Source organism: Nansenia antarctica (genome assembly GCF_963989245.1).
Source record: "Nansenia antarctica genome assembly, chromosome: 11".
Classification (NCBI taxonomy): domain Eukaryota; kingdom Metazoa; phylum Chordata; class Actinopteri; order Argentiniformes; family Microstomatidae; genus Nansenia; species Nansenia antarctica.
In genome coordinates, this window is record NC_137681.1 from 27,499,712 (window position 1) to 27,523,322 (window position 23,611).

A 23,611-nucleotide genomic window follows, 5' to 3' on the forward strand; every position below is an offset into this window, starting at 1 on the left:
AAGGTGTCCCTGCGGTTGGTTTAACATTCCCCTGTTCAATCATCATGGGAAAAGATCTCTACACACACACACACACACACACACACACACACACACACATACACACACACACACACACACACACACACACACACACACACACACACACACACACAGACACACGAAACGTTTGGAATGCAATAGCTTGTCTTGTTTTTCTCACTTCACTGGAGCTGTCAGCCATATTAGCAAGGAAAGAAAGATAGGGATCACCTGTGCAGTTGACTGACTTCACAATGGTGCAGGGCAGGATTTTATTACTGATCGAGAGAGAGAGAGAGAGAGAGAGAGAGAGAGGGGGGGGAGAGAGGGAGAGAGAGAGGGGGAGAGAGGGAGAGAGAGAGGGGGAGAGAGAGAAAGAGAGAGGGGGAGAGAGAGAGAGAGACACAGAGAAAAAGAAAGAGAGAAGGTGTGTGTGAGAGAGAGCTAGTAGACTGGGTGTGTGTGAGCGAGAGAGAGTGTGTTGGAGTGTGTGTGTGTGTGTGTGTGTGTTTGTGTGTGTGAGGGAGAGAGAGTGTGTGTGTATGTCCACACACCCGTGAGCATGTAGTTGAATTGACAGCACAGCTGGCTGCAATGTTTGCCTGCCGCTGAGTGGAAAATTCCTGCTTCAACTATGGAGAGAGGGAAAGAGGGAGGGGGTGGGGGCGGTCGAGGGGAGGGGAGTGGGGGGGGGGGGGGGGGCTGGACTAGCGTCCGAGAAGCATAGGAGGGATTGGTTGGCGGGAAAGCTGCCTTTGTGAGATCACAGCCTCTACAACACATACATACACGCACACACACACACGCACACACACACACACACACACACACACACAGTGCCAAGGTCAGGCACGCACGCATGCACACACATGCACACACAGGCACGCACGCACACACGCACACACACACACACACACACACACACACACACACACACACACACACAGTGCCAAGGCCAGAAAGCAGGGTCATTTGAGCCATTCATATTCATATGTCGATGTACTGTAATACTCACTGAACACAACATGGACATTGAGGATCAGGAAGACACACACACACACACACACACACACACACACACACACACGCTTGAATGCATGGATGCATATACTGTATACACAGTAAAATAAAGCTTTGCCTTTGCTTTCTAGAATGATCCATCCCCTGTCTGTTTAAAGCTTACAGGTGTGTGTATTTGTTTAACCTTTCTTTTAGCAGGGAGTTCCATTGAGGTCTCTTTCATAAGGGAGCCCTGCATACTCACAGTTTACAGTAATACACCAATACAAATCCAACAGAATAAAACAGGAACAAGAAAAACAAACACCTTTCTTTTCAACAAGGAGATCCTTCATGACAACTTCAAATTGCCCTAGACTAGAGCAATCCATTTAAATGTGCTCTGCAGTTCCACCAGTGAGGCGCATCACAACAAAAAGTGTATTTCTACCTAATTCGCAGTAGACCCGAGGAACTGCAAGAAGGAGTTAAGGTAATTGATGTTTTCGAATTTCAATAACGAGGTTAGGTAACCTGGGAGTTAAGGCTTCGTACACCAAAAGGGAGTGTTGCAGAGACATTAACGAAGTCATGCCATTGGGTAATGTAGTCCTTTGGCCACCAGGGGGCAACACACTGCCAGCCTGGTCATATCCTCACCTGAGCGGCCTCTCCTATGGTACATTGTGTTTGCTAATCGCGTTAAAAAGCTAATGGATGATTAGAAAACCCTTGAAAACCCTTGTGCAATTACGTTAGCACAGCTGAAAATGGTTTTGCTGGTTAGAGAAGCTGTACAAATGGCCTTCCTTTGAGCTAGTTGAGTATCTGGAGCATCACATTTGTGGGTTCGATTATACTCTCAAAATGGCCAGAAAAAGAGAACTTTCATATGAAACTCGACAGTCTATTCTTGTTCTTACAAATGAAGGCTATTCCATGTGAGAAATTGCCAAGAAACTGAACATTTCCTACAACGGTGTGTACTACTCCCTTCAGAGAACAGCACAAACAGGCTCTAACCAGAGTAGAAAGAGAAGTGGGAGGCCCCGGTGCACAACTGAGCAAGAAGACAAGTACATTAGAGTCTCTAGTTTGAGAAACAGACGCCTCACAGGTCCTGAACTGGCAGCTTCAGTAAATGGTACCCGCAAAACGCCAGTGTCAACGTCTACAGTGAAGAGGCGACTCCGGGATGCTGGCCTTCTAGGCAGAGTGGCAAAGAAAAAGCCATATCTGAGACTGGTCAATAAAAGGAAAAGGGCAAAGAAATGGGCAAAAGAACACAGACATTGGACAGAGGAAGATTGGAAAAAAGTGTTATGGACAGACAAATCGAAGTTTGAGGTGTTTGGATCACACAGAAGAACATTTGTGAGATGCAGAACAAGTGAAAAGATGCTGGAAGAGTGCCTGACGCCATCTGTCAAGCATGGTGGAGGTAATGTGATGGTCTGGGGCTGCTTTGGTGCTGGTAACGAGGGAGATTTGTACAAGGTAAAAGGGATTTTGAATAAGGAAGGCTATCACTCAATTTTGCAACGCCATGCCATACCCTGTGGACAGCGCTTGATTGGAGCCAATTTCCTCCTACAACAGGACAATGACCCAAAGCACACCTCCAAATTATGCAAGAACTATTTAGGGAAGAAGCAGGCAGCTAGTATTCTGTCTGTAATGGAGTGGCCAGAGGAGTCACCAGATCTCAACCCCATTGAGCTGTTGTGGGAGCAGCTTGACCGTATGGTACGCAAGAAGTGCCCATCAAGCCAATCCAACTTGTGGGAGGTGCTTCAGGAAGCGTGGGGTGAAATTTCTTCAGATTACCTTTACCTACCTTTTACGCTTCCATTGGACTGATGCCGGGGCTCATACATTCTCCGCGTTTGTTCTAAATACGAGTGCTCCGGTGAACTCTGGAACATGGGATGACGATGTTGTGACCAATCAACGGTCTGCAGCGTCACGCGTCAGCCTGGCAAAAAGTACCTTTCACTCCTAGTAGTTCCTAGTCAGGAAGGGCAGCTAAAACGGCCCGGCTAGGTTGGCAGTGGAGAAAGCAAAACAAACTCACGCGGTTCAGCACGGTACGGCACGGTAGTGGAAAAGCGCCACTAGTCTACCCTGTCTGTGTCCACAAGCCTGGGCTAAACCCCTACACACGGGTTGTATTTCCACACTAACATACTACAGAATATACAATTATACACGGTATGCTATTCTAGTGTGGCTATTTGAACATAGCCAGTATCAATGACATTGTAATACATGGAGTTTGTTTATTAACTTGCACCATCCCTGCTCAAATAAACATATCAAATCAAATCAAATCAATCATCACAAAAATAATATTACAGGATAGATTCCTACAGGAATGTTTGTGCTTTTTCTTTTGTCTGAATGGACATCTGAAGCGGAAAAATGAATTTCATGCTGCATCCGGTAGAAGTCATATAAATCAATTCTAGCCCTGACAATTTGATGATGGGGTTTTGGATGGTACATCAAACCACACCCCCAAGGAATAAATCTTTTTTTATTTTTTGTAAAACGAGGAGGCGGAAAATCATGTTGAAATCAGCCAGTACAGTCCCCCGTGCCCTAACATAGGCTGTAATCATTTCCGGAGATGTGATTTGATCAACAAAGTGGAGAGAATGCAGGGTGACATCTCTCTCAATCTCTCTCTCTCTCCCTCTCTCTAATAATAATAATAGTTCATTGTATTTATATAGCGCTTTTCCGGGGCTCAAAGACACAATATGGGAAAAACAGAAAACACAGAAACAACAAGCAACAGATAACATGAGCACATCGAACACAGAGTTAACGAACGGGGAACAATTAACGCAGCAGTGTCCAGGGGGGGAGGGGGTTGGCAGGGTTAGGGGAGATGGTTAGGGGTAGATGCATTAGGTAGATGCATTAGGGGTTGTATGCATGGGAGAACAGGTAGGTTTTGAGGTGGGATTTAAAAGTGGAGAGTGAGGGTGAGTCTCTGAGTGGCTGAGGGAGAGAGTTCCAGAGTCTCTGAGGGGTTGAGGGAGAGAGTTCCAGAGTCTCTGAGTGGTTGAGGGAGAGAGTTCCAGAGTCTCTGAGTGGTTGAGGGAGAGAGTTCCAGAGTCTCTGAGTGGTTGAGGGAGAGAGTTCCAGAGTCTCTGAGTGGTTGAGGGAGAGAGTTCCAGAGTCTCTGAGTGGTTGAGGGAGAGAGTTCCAGAGTCTCTGAGTGGTTGAGGGAGAGAGTTCCAGAGTCTCTGAGTGGTTGAGGGAGAGAGTTCCAGTGTCTCTGAGTGGTTGAGGGAGAGAGTTCCAGAGTCTCTGAGTGGTTGAGGGAGAGAGTTCCAGAGTCTCTGAGTGGTTGAGGGAGAGAGTTCCAGAGTCTCTGAGAGGATGAGGGAGAGAGTTCCAGAGTCTCTGAGTGGTTGAGGGAGAGAGTTCCAGATGCAGGGTGCAGCTTGCAGGGTGCCTCTACCGATGTCCCTCTCTCTCACACACACACACACACACACACACACACACACACACACACACACACACACACACACACACACACACAATCCACTCAATCTGTCTCTCACACACCTTCTCCTTCTCTCTCTCCTGAATCACTCATCATCAGACGCCTTTATCCAAAGCGACTCACAACAAGTAAGTGAATCATCTATCCACCAGTCATGATAAAAACAAACAAATGTATTCTGGGACCGGGGGCCATTGCAGTCACAATTACAGTCAATTTACACTGTTGTCAAGACCTTTCAAGATTTTTTATTTTATTTTTAAATTTGCGATATGTCTAGTCTACATGAACCAACAGACCACAAATGACTTTATATCTTATGCACAAAACTGAACGACTCATCCAGACTACGCATCCTTCAGCAGGGAAACCCAATCCAAGACATTAAAACGATTTAGGCATTAGGTCAAACAATTGTATAATCCTGCATTTTGTTGTTGTTATGTCCTACCCTTGAAACATGTTAAGAGCTATGTAACAGTATGCACTGTTTACATGAGTTACCATTGCTTTGGGAAGATGTTTACATGAGTTACCATTGCTTTGGGAAGATGTTTACATGAGTTATTATTGCTTTGGGAAGATGTTTACATGAGTTATCATTGCATTGGAAACGATGGAGATGGTGCCAAGTGTTAATGTAGTCAATGTAAACACATGATCTGTCCTCTCCGCTGTGTCAAGTAGGTTATATGTTCTAATGTCTGGAGTCTGGAAGGGAAGGGTTAGGGGGTTCAGAAGGTTATATGTTCTAATGCCTGGAGTCTGGAAGGGAAGGGTTAGGGGGATCAAAATGTTCAGACTTTTCTTTTGAAACACGGAACTACGTTTCAACGTTGTTGACAATCACAACACAAACTCGCTAGTCGAGCCAAAATACTGCAACACAATGGATTGGGTGAGTAATCATATTCATCATTCTACCTACTAAACAAAAAGCATGTTCCCACAGAGCCTATAGTCCTATATTTGTATAAATTCCCCTGGAGCAATAACGTTTTAATGTGAATGTCCAATATTGCTAATGAATATTTAGTATTGTGTGCATGTAAACCTGTCTTATGTATTAATATGTGCATATATACATAGAAAAACATATAGGGCCGGTTTCAGAGACAAGGCTTAAGCCTAGTCCTGGACTAAATCACACTTTCAATGCAAAATCTCCATTGAAGATGTTTTTTAGTCTAGGACTAGGCTTAAGCCTTGTCTGTGAAACCGGCCCTGACTATATAGGCCTTTTTATCAGAGTTACTGCAATGCTGTACAGAAAGCTTAGGGGAGAGGCATAGGGGGGAGAGGGGCATAGGGGGGAGAGGGGCATAGGGGGGAGAGGGGCAGAGGGGAGAGAGAGGCAGAGGGGAGAGAGAGGCAGAGAGGGGCAGAGGGGAGAGTGAAGGGGAGTAGTGTATGAGTGCACGTGAAGGGAAGTAGTGTATGAGTGTACGTGAAGGGGAGTCGTGTGTAGTAGAGAGGGTGAGTTCAACTGTGATACATAAATAATAATAAAATGAGTCATGCAGTGTGTCTGTGAGTCATTCAGTGTGTTTGTGAGTCATTCAGTGTGTCTGTGAGTCATTCAGTGTGTCTGTGAGTCATTCAGTGTGTCTGTGAGTCATTCAGTGTGCTTGTGAGTCATTCAGTGGATCTGTGAGTCATTCAGTGTGTCTGTGAGTCATTCAGTGTGTCTGTGAGTCATTCAGTGTGTCTGTGAGTCATTCAGTGTGTTTGTGAGTCATTCAGTGTGTCTGTGTGTCATTCAGTGTGTCTGTGAGTCATTCAGTGTGTATGTGAGTAATTCAGTGTGTCTGTGAGTCATTCAGTGTGTCTGTGAGTCATTCAGTGTGTTTGTGAGTCATTCAGTGTGTCTGTGAGTCATTCAGTGTGTCTGTGAGTCATTCAGTGTGTCTGTGAGTCATTCAGTGTGTCTGTGAGTCATTCAGTGTGTCTGTGAGTAATTCAGTGTGTCTGTGAGTCATTCAGTGTGTCTGTGAGTCATTCAGTGTGTTTGTGAGTCATTCAGTGGGTCTGTGAGTCATCCAGTGTGTCTGTGAGTCATTCAGTGTGTCTGTGAGTCATTCAGTGTGTCTGTGAGTCATTCAGTGTGTCTGTGTGTCATTCAGTGTGTCTGTGAGTCATTCAGTGTGTCTGTGAGTCATTCAGTGTGTCTGTGAGTCATTCAGTGTGTCTGTGTGTCATTCAGTGTGTCTGTGAGTCATTCAGTGTGTCTGTGAGTAATTCAGTGTGTCTGTGAGTCATTCAGTGTGTCTGTGAGTCATTCAGTGTGTTTGTGAGTCATTCAGTGTGTCTGTGAGTCATTCAGTGTGTTTGTGAGTCATTCAGTGTGTCTGTGTGTCATTCAGTGTGTCTGTGAGTCATTCAGTGTGTCTGTGAGTCATTCAGTGTGTCTGTGAGTCATTCAGAGTGTCTGTGAGTAATTCAGTGTGTCTGTGAGTAATTCAGTGTGTCTGTGAGTCATTCAGTGTGTCTGTGAGTCATTCAGTGTGTTTGTGAGTCATTCAGTGTGTTTGTGAGTCATTCAGATTCCTGGGGACAACAATCTCACAGGACCTCAGGTGGGAGGAGAACATCACCTCCACCATCAAGAAGTCCCAGCAGAGGATGATCTTGCCACGGCAGCTGGATTAATTCAATATGTTGCAGCAAATGCTGGTCGAGTTCTACATGTCCATGATTGAGTCCATCCTCAGCTCATCGATCGCCACCTGGTTCGCTGCCTCCACTGCCAAGGACAGAGGCAGACGACAGCGGATTGTTCGGTCAACCAAAAAGGTCATGGGCTGCAACCTGCCATCTGTCCTGGACCTGTTCCTCTCCAGCACCAGTCAGAGAGCAGGAAAGATCATCGCTGATCTTGTCTTTTGAACAATTTTGCTTATATAGTGTTGTTTATGACATTGTTGTTGTTCTTCTTATTATTATATCGTTGTTTGTATCTTTATGTCTTATGCACCAACCACACTAAGTACATTTCCTGTATATGAATGAATGAATGAATGAATGAATGAATGGTCTTTATTGTCATTGATATAGTACAGGTACCAAACAACGAAATTTGCGAATATACTTGGCAATACAAATAATTCAGATTCTGGTGATCCTTGATAAAGTTATTTGTATTTTGTCTTTTTATGTTTGTCTGCCTTGAGCAGTCGGATTAAACCATTTGGAGAGAGGATGCAGCACATAGGACCAATAATACCATTCGAAGTTTGGTAGCCCCAATCCCCTTTCACTTTTTTGCCTCTGAAGGGTTGAGAATTTGAGTCTGGGCTTCTCCCCCCCCCCCATATACATTTGGAAGAAATAGAGTGTAGTTTCTTCCAATAACGACTTGGTGGGGCTAGAGAGAGCATGGAACAGAAAAGAAAAAAATATATTCATGGAAGAATATTCATTTTAATAACTGAGATACGGGAGTGGAAAGAGAGGGGTGAAGTTTTCCACCTTTGTAGATCGGATTCTACCTCCTTCAGCACATTCTTATAATGAATTCATACTGTGTTTGAAATCGAGGGGTAGATAGAGATACCTAGATATTTCATATTCTGGACCACTGGGATGTTTAGTGGGATATGTAACTGTCTAGCTGAGGCATTCAGTGGCAATAGTGCTGATTTTCCCCGGTTAATTTTGTAACCCGAAATTATTAAAGATATTTAGAAGGTGGGCAAGTGACTGAGGGATATTCTGAATAAAAAGAAGGATATCATCAGCATACAGAGATATGTGATGTTTGGTGTTGTGGACCGTAATAGGATCATGGGTGACTGACTGGCGAACGGCCTGGGCCACAGGTTCAAGAGATAGGGCAAACAGCAGAGGAGAGAGAGGGCAACCATGGCGGGATACTGGGAACTGTCTAGAACAGTCGGGTTGGAATATAGTAGTTTTATCATAGCTACATAATGATCTCCAAAGCCCATATAGCGTAAAACCGCCCATAAAAACTGCCACTCGAGACGATCAAAGGCTTGATATGGAGAATCAAGTCAATGATATGGAGAAGGCGGTGAACATTGTCTGAGGCAAGGAGACTTTTAATGAAGCCTGTTTGGTCTTCATGTACTAAGGTAGTCATAAATGGTTCCAGTTGTGAGGCTAGAACTTTGGCATACAGTTTAGTATCCAGTGTTTCCTCTACATGCATTTCATCGTGGCGGACCGCCACGATGGAATTTCCTCCGCCACCATTCAGATTTCTCCAAAAAAAAAAAAAAAAAAATTTAGGCCGCTTTTCAGACCTTCACATCGCTAGACACACCCACAAGCGCGAAGCGACGCGCTTGCAAAACTGTTTTGTGATTGGTCGAATACATCTAGGCTGCGTGTAGTCTACAAACTACTTCAAATGTTACAATATGCGCGACGACGGTGCTGGATCCTGGATCTGTGCATCGGTGTGCAGGAAGAACACGGAGCAGGCGCCAGACCAGACTAGATGATCGTGGAGTGAAGATATTATGAAAGTGTACGTGCTTGTCGATCACCCGTCGCATCGCGTACGCTTTAATAATCTCTTCACTCCACAATCATCTAGTCTGGTCTGGCGCCTGCTCCGTCTGTTTTTCTTCCTGCACACAGGTAAACAGATCCAGGATCCAGCAGCGTCTTCGGGCTCGCGCAAACAAACCCGGCGAATTTTTTTACTTGCCCCAGGCAAGCGTTACTGTTGAACCCTGCTGATACATGATTCTTCCCTGCACATTGACAATGTTTTCTCTCTCCTCTTTCTTCTGCGTTGTGAAGGGATCCACTGCAGCGTACACGAAAAGCGGCTACTGTGTCAACCGCTTCCCATAATAGTTACAACAACCATAAAGCCTCCATAATGATAATGAAAAGAAGGGGAGACGAATTTTTTATTGACAACGGAATTACATGCTGGAAAAACATGCAGACACAGACAATAAGAGACACACAGGAGAAGTACGGGAAAACATTTTATTTTTTTGGGCCATCCTCGAGTTTTGGCTGAAATTACGTCGTTGTTTTGAGCGCGCGTGCGCGTTTCATGCGCGTGCACGCGAAAAAAAATCGCGAGCGCGCGCGGTCAACGCTACCCGCCACCATTGTAAAAATTCCTGGAGGAAACACTGGTATCTGTATTTAACATTGACAAAGGGCGATAACTTCTGCAGTCAGTAGAGTCCTTCCTGTTATGATTAATAACTGTCCACACTTGGATAACAGTCATCACTTTATTATCTCCTCACATCGCCATCTTGCACACCAACAACACGTGTCAACCGGGGTAACTCCACTACCTTCCGGTGTCTCTTAAAGGTGCAGTCCCACATACATAACATTTACCCCCCCCCACAGGAACCAGAAGAACACAATGAATAACACAACATTATAATTATCAAACTTTTTTTTCTTTTTTTTAAACTTGATGAACTGGGTAGACTGCCAGTCACCAGCATAGCCATGTGGGTTATTCTGCCACTGAACAGGCTATGCCCTAAACCCTACCCTTGGGTTCACCAGTCCACGTTATAGTCTCTCAGGTGTGCTGGTCTGACCCGGGCACGGGCCGGACGAGCCTCTGGGCGAACCCCGGCCTCCACCAGTTCAGGTGGGAACTCAGCTGGACCCTGCGGTTGTTCTGGGTCTATGATGGGAGGCGATGCCACCTTCCGAAGCCGGCTTGCGTGCCACCGTGATCCGTCGTCCAGGCGAAACGAGGCTGGGCCCAGCTGAGCGGTGACCTTCATCGGCGCAGACCAGAACGAGAGCAGCTTGTGGTCCCGGTTAGGGCGGCGAATCCTGACCCAGTCCCCCTCTGTGAAGGGAGGTATTCTCACCCTCCGTCTCCTATCGAACCGCTGCTTCATCCGCCACTGTGCGTCTGCGACCCTGGCGCTCTGGCCGGGTGCTGCTGCTGGCGTGGCGACCGCTGGGCCCCGCAGCCGATTGAGAGGAAGCTGCAGCTCACGGCCCATCATCAGGAGTGCTGGGGAGCTGCCGGTAGTTGAGTGCGGCGTTGCTCTGTAGTGAAGCAGGGTGCGGAGCAGCGCGGCTGAGAACGGCAGGCCCTCTGCCAGGTGTGCTCTGACCCCATTCTTCAGAGTCTGGTTAAAACGCTCGACCCCCCCATTTGCCTCCGGGTGGTAGAACGCCGTGCGTATGTGGTTGATCCCCCTTTCCTCCACGAAGACGGCAAACTCCGCTGAGACAAACTGCGGGCCATTATCCGTTGTGATGGCGTTTGGATTGCCCCACCGAGCAAACAGAGAGGAGAGGAAGTCAGTGACCACCCGAGCTGTTACGGACCCCGTGGCGACCACCTCTGGCCACTTTGAGTGGAGGTCGTAGGCCACTAGGAGGAAACGTTGGTGGTGTGGGACGCCATGAAGTTCGCCACATATGTCCAGCTGGATGTGCTCCCAAGGCGTGGGTGGCCACTGTAAGGGCTGTAGGGGTGGTGAGGGTGGCGGGCCCGTCTTCCCACTGACCAGGCAGGCCGTGCACTCCTTCACCATCATCTCGATATCACGGTCTATGCCCGGCCACCACACCAAATCCCTGCAGCGCTGCTTCACCTTTACAATGCCCAGGTGGCCCTCGTGCGCCATGGCGAGGACGCGCGCCCTGAGGTCGCTGGGGATGAACGTGCGGAGCCCCCGGGCCACACAGACACCGTTCCAGCAGGTCAGTTCATTCCTGACCCGATGAAAAGGCGCCAGCTCCTCCGGCACTTTCGTGGGCCAACCCTCCCGGATGTAAGTGCGGAGATGGGAGAGCGTGGGGTCCTCTGTCGACGCGCGCTGAAGGTCCTCCAGGGAAACCGTGGCCTGGAGTGGGGCGTGAAGCATGAGCACGAGCTCTGACTCCATCTCGTCTGGGCCCTTGTTGGGCAACGGGCCGGGGTTGGGGCCGCCGAGTGCTGGGACGGGGGTGGCTCGGGAGAGCAGGTCAGCCACTACATTTTCCCTGCCGGGGGTAAACAGTGTGGTGAAATCATACGGTTGAAGCCTCTCCGACCAGCGGTAGATCCTCAGCGGCTTGTGGCCCGAACCTGAAGTAGCGAGCAGGGCCGTGAGAGCCTGGTGGTCAGTTCGCAATGTAAAGTGTCGCCCGTACACATACATATGCCACCGCTCGCACGCCCAGACGCAGGCTAGCGCCTCCCGCTCCCCCACCGAGTACTTTTGTTCAGCTGTGTTGAGGGACCGAGAGGCGAATGCCACCGGGCGTTCCGTGCCCCCCTGGATCTGGGACAGCACCGCCCCGATCGCCGTGTTGGATGCATCACACGTCACGAGTGTGGGGCTCGCCAGGTCAAAGAATGCCAGCACCGGCGGCGAGGTCAGCTGCTTCTTCAGTTGGTGAATAGCAGCAGAGCAGGCCGGGGTCCACTCCCAGACCGCGTCCTGTTTCAATAGTTCACGCAGTGGGGAGGTGGTCATGGAGTATCGGGGAAGGAAACGCAGGTAGTAGGCCGTCATCCCAAGAAACGAAGCCAGCTGAGCTGGGCAGGACGGCTCCGGCAGGCGCAGCACAGCCTCTACGTTAGAGTGTAGTGGGCTGAGTCCGTCGGCGGTCAGGCGGAACCCCACGAACTCGATGACCGGAGTGGCGAAGGTGCACTTTTCCCCATTTAGCGTGAGGTTGTGGCTGGCGAGGACGTCCAACACCCTCGCCAGGCGCTCGTCATGGACGTCCGGTGTCGCACCATGGACCACTATGTCGTCCAGGAAGATGACCACGCCCGGGATGCCGGCGAAGATGGTGGTCATGATCTTCTGGAAACAGCTGGGGGCTGAGCTGAGACCGATGGGCATGCGGGTGTAGCGGAACACCCCGCCATGCGTCACGAAAGCTGTCAGGTTGCGGCTGTCGGGGTGCAGCGGAACCTGTAGGTAGCCTTGGCGAAGGTCGAGTTTCGAGAACACAGAGGAGCCGTAGAAATGTGCAGCCAGCTCCTCCACCGTGGGCAGCGGGTACCTGTCCGGGATCACTGCCTTGTTGACTGACCTGAGATCGATGCACGGACGCAGGCCGCCTGACTTTTTCTTTACCACCACCAGGTTCGAAATCCAGGGGGAGGCATCGACACGCTCGATGATGCCCGCATCCGAGAGTTTCTGGAGCTCGGCGGTGACGTCGTCGCGTAGGGCGAGGGGCAGGCGGCGTATGGGCTGTATCACCGGATGCACCTCGGGCTTGAGGAGGGGCTGGTGGTTGAAGGCGGTGAGGCAGCCCAAACCGCTGAATAGAGCAGGCCAGCGTTGTTCCCACGGCGAGCCGACAGACAAGATGGCGGATCCAACATTGTCCATGAGGGTGAAACCCAGCTCGCAAAACAAATCAAAACCCATGAGGTTAGAACCCTGGTGAGACACCTGGAAGGTGAATGAGGGGAGGGCCTTAGTCCCGTAACGCACAGTGAAGGCGATTGTGCCCACCATGTCTATTTTGGAGTGCCCATAGCCATAAAGGGCCTCGGCGTTGGCAGTGAGCGTTCGGAGTGGAAAGAGCCGCCGTACCGTGGCAGCGTTCATGAGCGACCTGGAGGCCCCCGTATCCACCAGCAGTGGGAGGCGAACCCCATCCAGCTCAACAGTGCACCACTTAGCCGGTCGGGGGGTGGCAGTCACTGAATGGATGGTCGTCTGTGTGGGCCGTCCCGGTGTACCTTGTGGCCGTGGACTGTCTGTTGTGGGGGTAGAGCGGCAGACCCGGGCAAAATGGTTCTGCCTGCCACAGTGCTGACACTGCTGCCCCTTGGCAGGGCAGTTTGGGGCTCGGCTTTGGTGTGATGATGAGCCACAATTACCACAGGCCCGGCGTGTTGTCGTACCCTGGCGTGCAGCAAAGTTCACATCGAGGCCGTCCTCTGGGAAACGGGACTCGGAAGGCTCCGTGGGCGGTGCCACCATTTGAGTTAGTAGCATGGGTCTGGGGGGAAAAGAGCTGGAGGTGGGCGCTAGCTGTGACTTCAAGGCTGCTGCTGACTCGAGCTGGAATGCTAAATCCACAGCTTTAGCTAAAGTTAGGTCGTCTGGCATCATTAACAACTTGTCTCTGAGCTTTGAGTTATTAGTGTGTTCAGCCAGCTGATCCCGTATCAGTTCGTCTTCCAGCACCCCGAATTTACAGAGGCTGGCTAGTCCCCTCAGATCAGCCACGTAATGGTGGATAGACTCACCCGTCTGCTGCCGACGTTGGCGAAACATTATCCGCCGGAGCATTACATTCTGTGGAGCAGCAAAATGTCCATTGAGCAGTGTCACACAGTCCGCGTATCTCGGAGCGGGACCGAGAGTCCGAAAAATCCGCTGTCCCTCGCTGCCCAGTGAGTGAATCAGCAGGGCTTTTCTTCTCAGGTCACTAGCACCGGCCAACCCGGCGGCTACTATGAACGTTTCGAAGGACTCACACCAGCGAATCCACGGGACCGGTGGATCGCCCGGCAGGGCGAGGAACGGGGAAAGAGGTGAGAGTAGAGAATCCATAATCCTCGTCGCCAATGTTATGATTAATAACTGTCCACACTTGGATAACAGTCATCACTTTATTATCTCCTCACATCGCCATCTTGCACACCAACAACACGTGTCAACCGGGGTAACTCCACTACCTTCCGGTGTCTCTTAAAGGTGCAGTCCCACATACATAACACTTCCCCTTTTTCATGAGCAAATAAATGATAGCTATATTGTTGTTTTTAGAGAAGAAGCCATTTTTGACTGCAGAATGAATCATTCCCAACAGAAGAGGGCCAACTTGGGGCCAAAAGGCCTGATAACATTCAGGTGGTCCTTGTGTAGTTTTTATCTTTTCCAATGACCAATGGCCAGTAAGCTTTGAACTTGTACGATGGGCTTATAATCAGGCTTAATTATCAGGTTACCCAACATGAAAAGGATGTTTCTTTCCCCCTGAAAGAAGCATTGTATTGAATTTGTTTATTAAGTGCTATTCAAATGAAGTTACGTTGATTGATTGAATGATTGAATGATTGAATGATTGAATGATTGATTGATTGACTGATTGATGAGGAGGTAACAGCAATAACAGACCAAGGGAGCCAGGGGAGATGTAAATTTAGTCACGTATTTATTACATAAATATATAGTAAAATAGACCAGCGACAATTACCATAAAAATATCTTCCTTTAAAATCCTGACCATGAACAAAGATTTTGAAAATCACACAATTGACATTTACAAACACACTGATTGTCTGGACCTGTCAGAAAGCAGCCCACCACAAAACCTGACACCACCACACCACCCACCCACTGGACTCTTATTGGACGAGGGGAGGGACGGGGGAGGGGTGATGCTAGGGCAGGAGAGGCCATAGGACGGGATGAGGTGGGGGGCAGGGCTACAGGTCCAGGAAATAGGAGGGGTTGAGTTTTTAGGGGTGGTGGTGGGTGTGATGGAGGTACGGGTGGTGTGAAAGGAGATCACAGTAGATATTCGGAGGTGTTGTGTGTGGTGTGTGTGAGTGTGGTGTGTGTGTGTGTGTGTGTGCGTGCGTGTGAGTGTGTGTGTGTGCGTATGTGTATGTGTGTGTGTGTTTGCCCAGAGCGTTTTACTACAGCCCATCAGCGTGTCCTTGCATGTGTTTGGGTGTTTATCCCTGTACTTTGTGGAGATGGATCCTGAATAACTATTCCTGTACTTATCTTGTCCTGTAACAGTGACTGCATCTGAGAGAGAGAGAGAGAGAGAGGGGGGGGGGGGGGGGGGGGGAAGAGAGAGAGAGAGGGAGGGAGAGAGAGAGGGAGAGAGAGAGAGCAAGAGAGAGAAAGAGAGAGACAGAGACAGAGAGAGAGAGAAAGAGAGAGACAGAGAGAGAGAAAGAGAGAGAGACAGGGACAGAGACAGAGAGACAGAGAGAGAAAGACAGAGACAGAGAGGGAGAGAGGGAGAGAGAGAGAGACCTATAGGTGCAGTGTGGTCGCCCTTTAGCCTGTGTGTTTCTCTGTGTACCGTGCCTCACTATCCACCACCATCAGATCACAGCCTCTACAGCCCTGGCCTTCCTGTCTGCGACCACGTGGCGGTGTTCCAGCGGTCACCACACTCACATACCACTCAGAAACGCTCGGCCCTACTAGATGTTGTTGCTTCATTCTCTGTGGTGCAGCTAAAACAACATGGATGGTGGAACACGACCACAAAGTGTCGTCTCTGTCTGGTCTGGTCCTGGTCTGTGGTAACCGCTCTGGGGCTCCAGACAGGGACACAGCTCCCCTCCCGGAGGCCCCAGAGAGAGAGGCCTCCTCTGGGGGTGACCTTCCACTGCACCCCTCATCTTCTACTCTCCAGAAACTACTAACAACCCTCCCTCCCTATAGTCTCACAGTCTAGAGGCCTCCCTCCCCTATCTCCTACCCTCTCCTACCCCTACCAAGGCCCTGTTCAATGCTGTCTAGAAGCTCCCCTATCTCCCCTATCTCCTACCCTCTCCTACCCCTACCCTACCCTCTCCTCCTACCCTACCCAAGGCCCTGTTCAATGCTGAGGTGTCTGGTCAAGTCCGAACAACACCAACACTAGTATACGAGTTAGAATGGAGACCAGGGGGCCTTGAATACACGGCTCGGTCATTCTAAGTGTTATGCTAGTGTAGTGAGGACAACCTGTGTTACCTTCTATGGGGGGGCTCACAGACACAGGCGGGACATGGGGTGTGTTCTACCTGTTTGTGAGCCCCCCCTCCACCCCCCCCCCGTCCCCTCCCACCCCCCTCGAAGGAACTCAGACTGCAGAAGAAGAAAGGTAAAAAAAGTGAGTATTCCAAAAGTCTGAATAAGTAGTAGTATTAGTTGTAGTAGTAGTAATAGTAGTGAGAGCGTATTTTTTTGTATGGTTTTCATTTGTTGGTTTTCAACAGATGTTACATGATACTGCTGGTTTGAAGGGTTTAGAAATTCTGCTGTTTTATGTTTTTTTCCATAACCACAAATACACTGAGAAGAAGTTGTTGATGGCTAAAAGACTGTGTTGAACAAAGTTATTGAAAAAAAAGAAAATAAAGAAAAACCATCAGTAGAAGAAAGATCGGACAGTAAAAAACCTCCATAAAAACAACAACATCAAGTGACACAAACATGAACTTGAAACCAGAGAAAAAAGAAAATTCCAACCCAAAGATATCGAGGTTCATCATCCTCAGCATGTGTTTTTTCATTGGTCAGATTTGGTAAGATACCGTTTAAACCCACCCACGGGATTGGATAAGGTGTCGTACCAAAGAAGAACCTTCAGGACCTTCTCTACGTTGGCACATGTGACCTCTCTCTGGAGATAATATAGGACAGGGTGGATCACAAAGAGACAGATACACACACACCAGCACACACCCGCGCACACACACACCCACACACACACACACACACACACACACACACACAAACACCCACACCCATAACCACACACACACACACACACACACACACACACACTCACACACACACTCACAACTAAAGACCCCTAGAGTGTAGTCCTACAGTGGGACTGGAAAACAGAGGAGATTTGACGTGGACCCTTCTCTCAGCTCAACTACTACATACTGGGTAGAACAAGGGTTGCATAGGGTGACATAGGGGGACATAAGGGGACGTAGGGGGACATAGGGTGACATAAGGGGACGTAGGGGGACATAAGGGGACATAGGGTGAAATAAGGGGACATAGGAGGGCATAAGGCGACATATGGTGATGTAGGGGGACATAAGGGGACGTAGGGGGACATAGGGTGACGTAGGGGGACATAAGGGGACATAGGGTGATGTAGGGGGACATAGGGTGACATAATGGGACATAAGGGGACATTGGGTGACATAGGGTGACATTGGGGGACATAGGGTGACATAGGAAGACATAGGGGGACAAAGGGGAACAAAGGTGGCATAAGAGGACAATGGCGCTGTAGGAAACCCACTGTTTATGGACTTGACTCGCAGCGGAACGTCGATCACGTTTGCTCCCTTGTCTTCTAGAGTGTGAAGCTAAGGAGCATTCCCATTGGTGGTGCATATATGGTGGGGGCTGACGTCATTGGCTGAGGGAATGGTAGGGAGGGCTATATGTGCTACAGGAGGGTAGGGGGCGGAGCCATGGAGAAGACACATTTGATTGACAGGATGGGAGAGGGAGGGAGGAGTTAAGACAAGCACCCTTTGAGGCCTTACTTTCAAAACCTGAGCAGCTTCCAACCAGACCAGTCCAAAACCCGTTTTCAACCCGACAAAACAATTGCATATGTATTCATCATACACATAGATTACACCACTACTACAGTATAATGCTATTCTGCCCAATATACATCATTTCCTTATCTTCTAATCATAAAAAATATGTTTTCCCCCCCTGCTTAATTCTCTAATAGATTTGACTAATTAGGTTACATTCCTCGCTGTCTAGGCATATCATATTTCTTCCCCCCCATTTTGACAAAAATAACGCCAACCATTATAGTAAACCTCATCTCCAATCAACATAGTAGTACACGCGTCGCTAGCCCAAGCCCAACCGCTAACAACCAGCTAGCCTAGCTAGCCCTCTGCCATCACAAACTCTCATAGGCCGGTGCTACTTATACAAGTGCTAATAACTAATTATGGCAAATTTGGTCTAGTAGGTAAGATTCAAAACAGGACAATATTACTCCTATTCGTCATAGAGCTACACAGGATAGTTTCACAGCCCTCCATGTCCATGACGCAACAGTACAAGCACCTCATAACACATGTACTTGATCTCTCTGTGTCTTTGTAGCTCAAGCATGCATACACTCTCTTTCTCACACACACACAGACACACACACACACACACACACACACACACACACACACACACACACACACACACACACACACACAGACCCTAAAAGCCCTATCCTCTCCGATTCCCGCCCTCTTCACTGTCACATCGATGACGACAGGCAGATTAAAATGCCATTTCAAGCCCATATTTCCAACGTCAAACTATTTCCCCTGACGGTTGCATCAATATTGCCTCTGGGGGGAGACTTGGCTTGTGTCCTCCAGCTCTGGTCTACCTCACAACATCACTACCAGGAAACAACCTCTGCTGGCGTCTCAGCCCGGCCAACAACATCAACATCATCGCGCTCCCCTCCAAGTTTCCAGCCGACCACGTGAACCGTGTAAGAGCAAACAGACCACTTGTCCACGTCCAATCACAACGGCAGACGACCTCGTTTTTAGAAAACGCCACAGAGGATAGCGTAGCCACGGAGGATAGCTTAGCCACGGAGGATAGCGTAGCCACTGAGGACAGCGTAGCCACTGAGGATAGCGTAGCCACGGAGGATAGCGTAGCCACGGAGGATAGCGTAGCCACGGAGGATAGCGTAGCCACGGAGGATAGCGTAGCCACGGAGGATAGCGTAGCCGCAGAGGAGACACACAGCAACGCAGAGTCAACATGGCCGCCGTTCGTTCCGGAGCGTCAGGGAAAGCAGAGAGAGAGAAGGGACCGGTAATACAGATGAGTTGTAGCACTATCGCTAGTCTCACAAGTCTGGTTTCCATTTACAGGCTGTAGAGAAGAGGGGCCCCCCTCTAAAGTGATACCCCCCACTTGCGCTCTGTACTGGGTGAGTTATAGCCCCCTGTACACCCCCCCCACCGTCCCCCACTCCCCTATTGAACACATTATTAGCTACATTCTACAAGAGGAACAACAGAGATTTGGCCTCAAAGGGTGCTTTGGTGCTTTTTTGTAGGGGGTTGAGGAGGGAAACAAGAGCAATCAGGTCCCGAAATCAGAACATCAGCAAGCACCTACCAACACAACAAGGCACACACACACACACACACACAAGCATGCACACAGACACACACACACACACACACACACACACAAGCTTTCAACAGCAAGCACACCAAAATAGTAGCAGGGTTGTGGACACACAGGAGCAGAGCCTGTCCCTGTGTCGGACGACTGACGCCATGTTGGAGCGTTGCCATCATGCAAGTGGACCATTAGCCAACTGTGTGTGTGTGTGTGTGTGTGTGTGGCGGCGAGCTGGGACTTGCTGCCGGCACTTAAGCTGTGAATGAGAAAGCGCATAGACCAGAATATTAAACAGGAATCCGCTGTCTTTAAAGGTGGAATTTTCCTTGGTGCACTATCCTGCGTGGGTGTGTGTGTGCATACGTGTGTGTGTAAAAAGGTGGGAAATGTCTACCCTATATCCCTGGACCCAGTCATCTCAGTAGGAGACAGTATAGAGATAGAGATCTGAACAGAGGGAGCAGAGAACTTCTGCTTTTTAGCAGAAGTGTCCATTCTGAGTACGTACTAGCAGAAGTGTCCATTCTGAGTACGTACTAGCAGAAGTGTCCATTCTGAGTGTGTACTAGCAGAAGTGTCCATTCTGAGTACGTACTAGCAGAAGTGTCCATTCTGAGTGTGTACTAGCAGAAGTGTCTATTCTGAGTGGGTCAACAGATGAGCTAACGATGTTTCACCTTTAAGGTTTATCATAGTTTATTGGAAAATGTAATTTTTTACCTGAGAGAATCCTTCAATAGCTTTCTAACCCAGTCACAGGTGTGTGTGTGCGTGTGTGTGTGTGTGTGTGTGTGTGTGTGTGTGTGTGTGTGTGTGTGTGTGCGTGTGTGGTGTGTGTGTGTACAGATAAGTCACTGTGTGCCTGTGTGCTAGCCAATGCTCTCATGGGTTGGTGGATGTAAAACAAAAAGGAAACACAAATTCAGAATTCCTATTTCCTCACAGTAAAAAAAAAACTAATTACGTCGGACAAAGACCAGCAAATCACCACTTACTCTCTCATATTGCACTTCATTAAAAACCCATCTGAAGCAGATCTGCTTCAGCGGTACATTTTTAGTTTCTTTTCAACAACAGCCGCGGCTGTGAGGCCACAGAGGCGCTAATGGAACTTAACTCTGACTAATTCAAAGGCCGCGTTCGTAAATTCGCAGGAGCGCACACTGGGTTCAACGTCTTAAAGGAACCAAGTCATTCGATTGGACGAGAGGCAGTCACGTGGAGCGCTCCGGCGCTCTCAGAGCTCATTTCACGACCGCGGCCAAAGTAACAGTTTAAATGTTGCCGTTTGGCGATTATCGGCAGCATATTCGACGGTCGGTCGGTTCTCTATTTCGGTCGCTGCCACAACCCGTTACGTGCTTATTCCTCCAGAGAGGCTGGATCACAACAAGGCAGTTCGAAAGTGCATCTCCACTGATCTGATCGTGCTTCTAACGTCAGTGGCCAGTGGGGTTTTAAAGCTGTTTGTGTGTGGTTCTCGAGTGACTTTGATTTTGTTTCGTTCATTGATTGTTTATCAGTGCATTGGCTTGTTGTCGCTCGGGGGAAAGGTTGTTGTACGTCACCTACATCTCACTAAAACACGCCACGTCACTCACACACGCACGTCTGGGCGATACAACGTTGGAATTACATTCATTTGGCCGCTTGGATAACATATTTTAAAGCTCAACTAGGTAAGCGTTTTTTTCTTCTTCTTTTCTTTTTACTCGTCTTTTTGAAAGAACGATTGGTACAATTTAGGGTCCTTGTCTGAGCCTCAGGGGGCTGAAATCATTAGGTAACACCGGAACATTCCACCACACTATGAGAGCATTGGGTCAATAGATATGTAACACACACACACACACACACACACACACACACACACACACACACATTGCCGACAAAACAGTAGCAAGGGTCTTTTCCCCGCGCCCCCAGATCACAGGGGGTGAGAGAGGAAGTTGCATAGACATCTTGCTACTTTTCTTTCTTTTATCGTCTTCGCAAACTCTACATTTGGAATAAAGGGAGCAAGCAAACAAAATCAAAACATCACAGATAAGCTCCTCCCTCTTTCCCATAGGGGTCAACGTGTTGGACTGTACTACTATACTACTGGACAGGGGGGACGGTTGGGAGATTCCATTTTGGGGCTTTTTTCCAGATGTCGCTGTGGCTGGGAGCAGCCAGGGCAGATGAGGTTCAGGCGTGGTTTCACAAATTGTGGAATTCTGGACACGCTTTCCCTGAAAGTAACCCTCAAACCCTCAAACCCTCAGACCGCCCCCCACATCCTCTTCTGACTGTGGCTGGGGCCCCCGTTCACAGCCCCGCACCTTGGAAACAGCTCAAATGGCATTAGCAGTTGACACACATACACTGTATTATAATTCCTGTCGTAGCGCTTTAGAGAGTAGTGGCCAGGATGCAGGGAGGGGCGGTAATATATATCGCTAGCTCGTAGAGAAAAAGGAGGCACAGGGTCACATGATTGATGTTATGGGGCACTTTTTGAATAGATGGATCGACATGCACACAAGTACTCATACATACAGATGAATGAAGCATATTTATAATATAACTTTTGCATTTCTTTTCTTTTTTTTTCCTCTTTTTACTTTACAGGATGGAAGGATGGGAGTCAACAAAGAAGTGTTGCAAAAACCCCGGCATCCATTTTGTGAGTGTTGCATATGGTTTTACATATAACAGATTTTTTTTCTTTCATTTTTTTGTATTTACATCCTTGGTTATGGCCCAAAAAAACAAGACAACAACAACAACAAATCAAAACGAAAAAGAAAAAGAAAAAAGTATAAAAAAAAAAAAAAGAAAAGAAAAGAAAAACAAAACCAAATGACAGAACATAGTAATATTGCACCTTGCAGACGGGCAATCATGTTTTTCTCAGTTAATGGTTGGTAGTGTGAGGTCTGTGTGAGACTCCACAGTGTTCTGCTGGTGAGGAGCGGAGGTGAGGTTGAGGTGCTGGGGGTCGGAGGTCAGAGGGCGTGGGGGGGGGCGTGGCCAGGGGGGGAGGCGTGGCCAGCCCCGCCACGTTCTGGCCAAGCCCCGCCTCTTCCTGTCAGCTACATTCAATAACCATAAAGCACTCACAGCCAATCACAAACAGTCCCCCCCCCCTCTCCCCCAAGCTTCTGGGTCATTCACATTTGACTTCACTTTCTTGTTGTCGTGGATACGCTAATCGTCATGGACAACTAACCGCCGTCGTTCCACTTTAGCATCATGGTGACAGCGCCAATGTTAGCTAGCATGATATCCACGCTTCACCCCCAGAGCTGAGTCTGAGTCTGAGTCTTTCTCTAATCACAACAGATGATGCGTACACGCCTCAAGCACATATAATATATATACATATATATTTATATTTATATATATATATATATTTATACCTCAATGTACATTTTTTAAATACACTATATAGATGCATTTATGCACTTCTCCATGTGCCTGCGAGTCGTCGACCCCTCCCAAGGTGGTTGAGTTGTGTGTTGTGTGTGAGGTATGAGAAGATTGTGTTTCAGTTTATTTTTTTCCATTTCGTTCGTTTTTTTCCGTTGCATTATTTATTTTCCATGTTTGTGTTTTTTTTTCTTTTTTTTCTCAAAGTCTTCTTTCATAAAAAACAAAACCAAAAAAAACAACCAAAAAAAGAAAACAAAATATATAGAAAAAGAAAAAATATTCCTGGTGACACACTTGGCACCCCCAGAGCGACCGAGGGGGGGGGGGGCGGGGGGGGCACTGACTGCTTAATACTGACGACATGACAGGGTGGGGGTGATAGGGTGGGGTGGGGGGGCCCCGGGGTGAGGGGGGGGTGACATTGGGGGGGTCCCTGGCCTAGAAGGCCTCTGTTAAACAGTCTTGGTTGATGTGTGTGTGTGCTGGGTGGAGGGGGGGGGGGGGGCGTAGGGACGGGGACGGGGGACATGGGACCACTGCAGTAGTGCAACAACGCCCACCAGCCTGGCTGGGGGGGTCATGGTGGTGGGGGGGGGGTCAGAGCTAGGCTCTGAGGGGTGGGGGGGGTGCCTGGCTGGGGGGGGAGGTCAGAGCTAGGCTCTGAGGGGGGGGGGGGGATAGGTGGGTGTGGGGGGGGGGGGGGAGTGAGGGGCAGGTGGAGTGCTGGTGGTTGGGGGGGCGAGGCGGGGGGCTCTGGTTGGCTGGGAGGATGGTTCGTTCTGAGGTCGTGACGAGGTCGTTCTGAGGTTGTGACGAGGTCGTGATGCGGTCCACCTCTGGTCCAAGC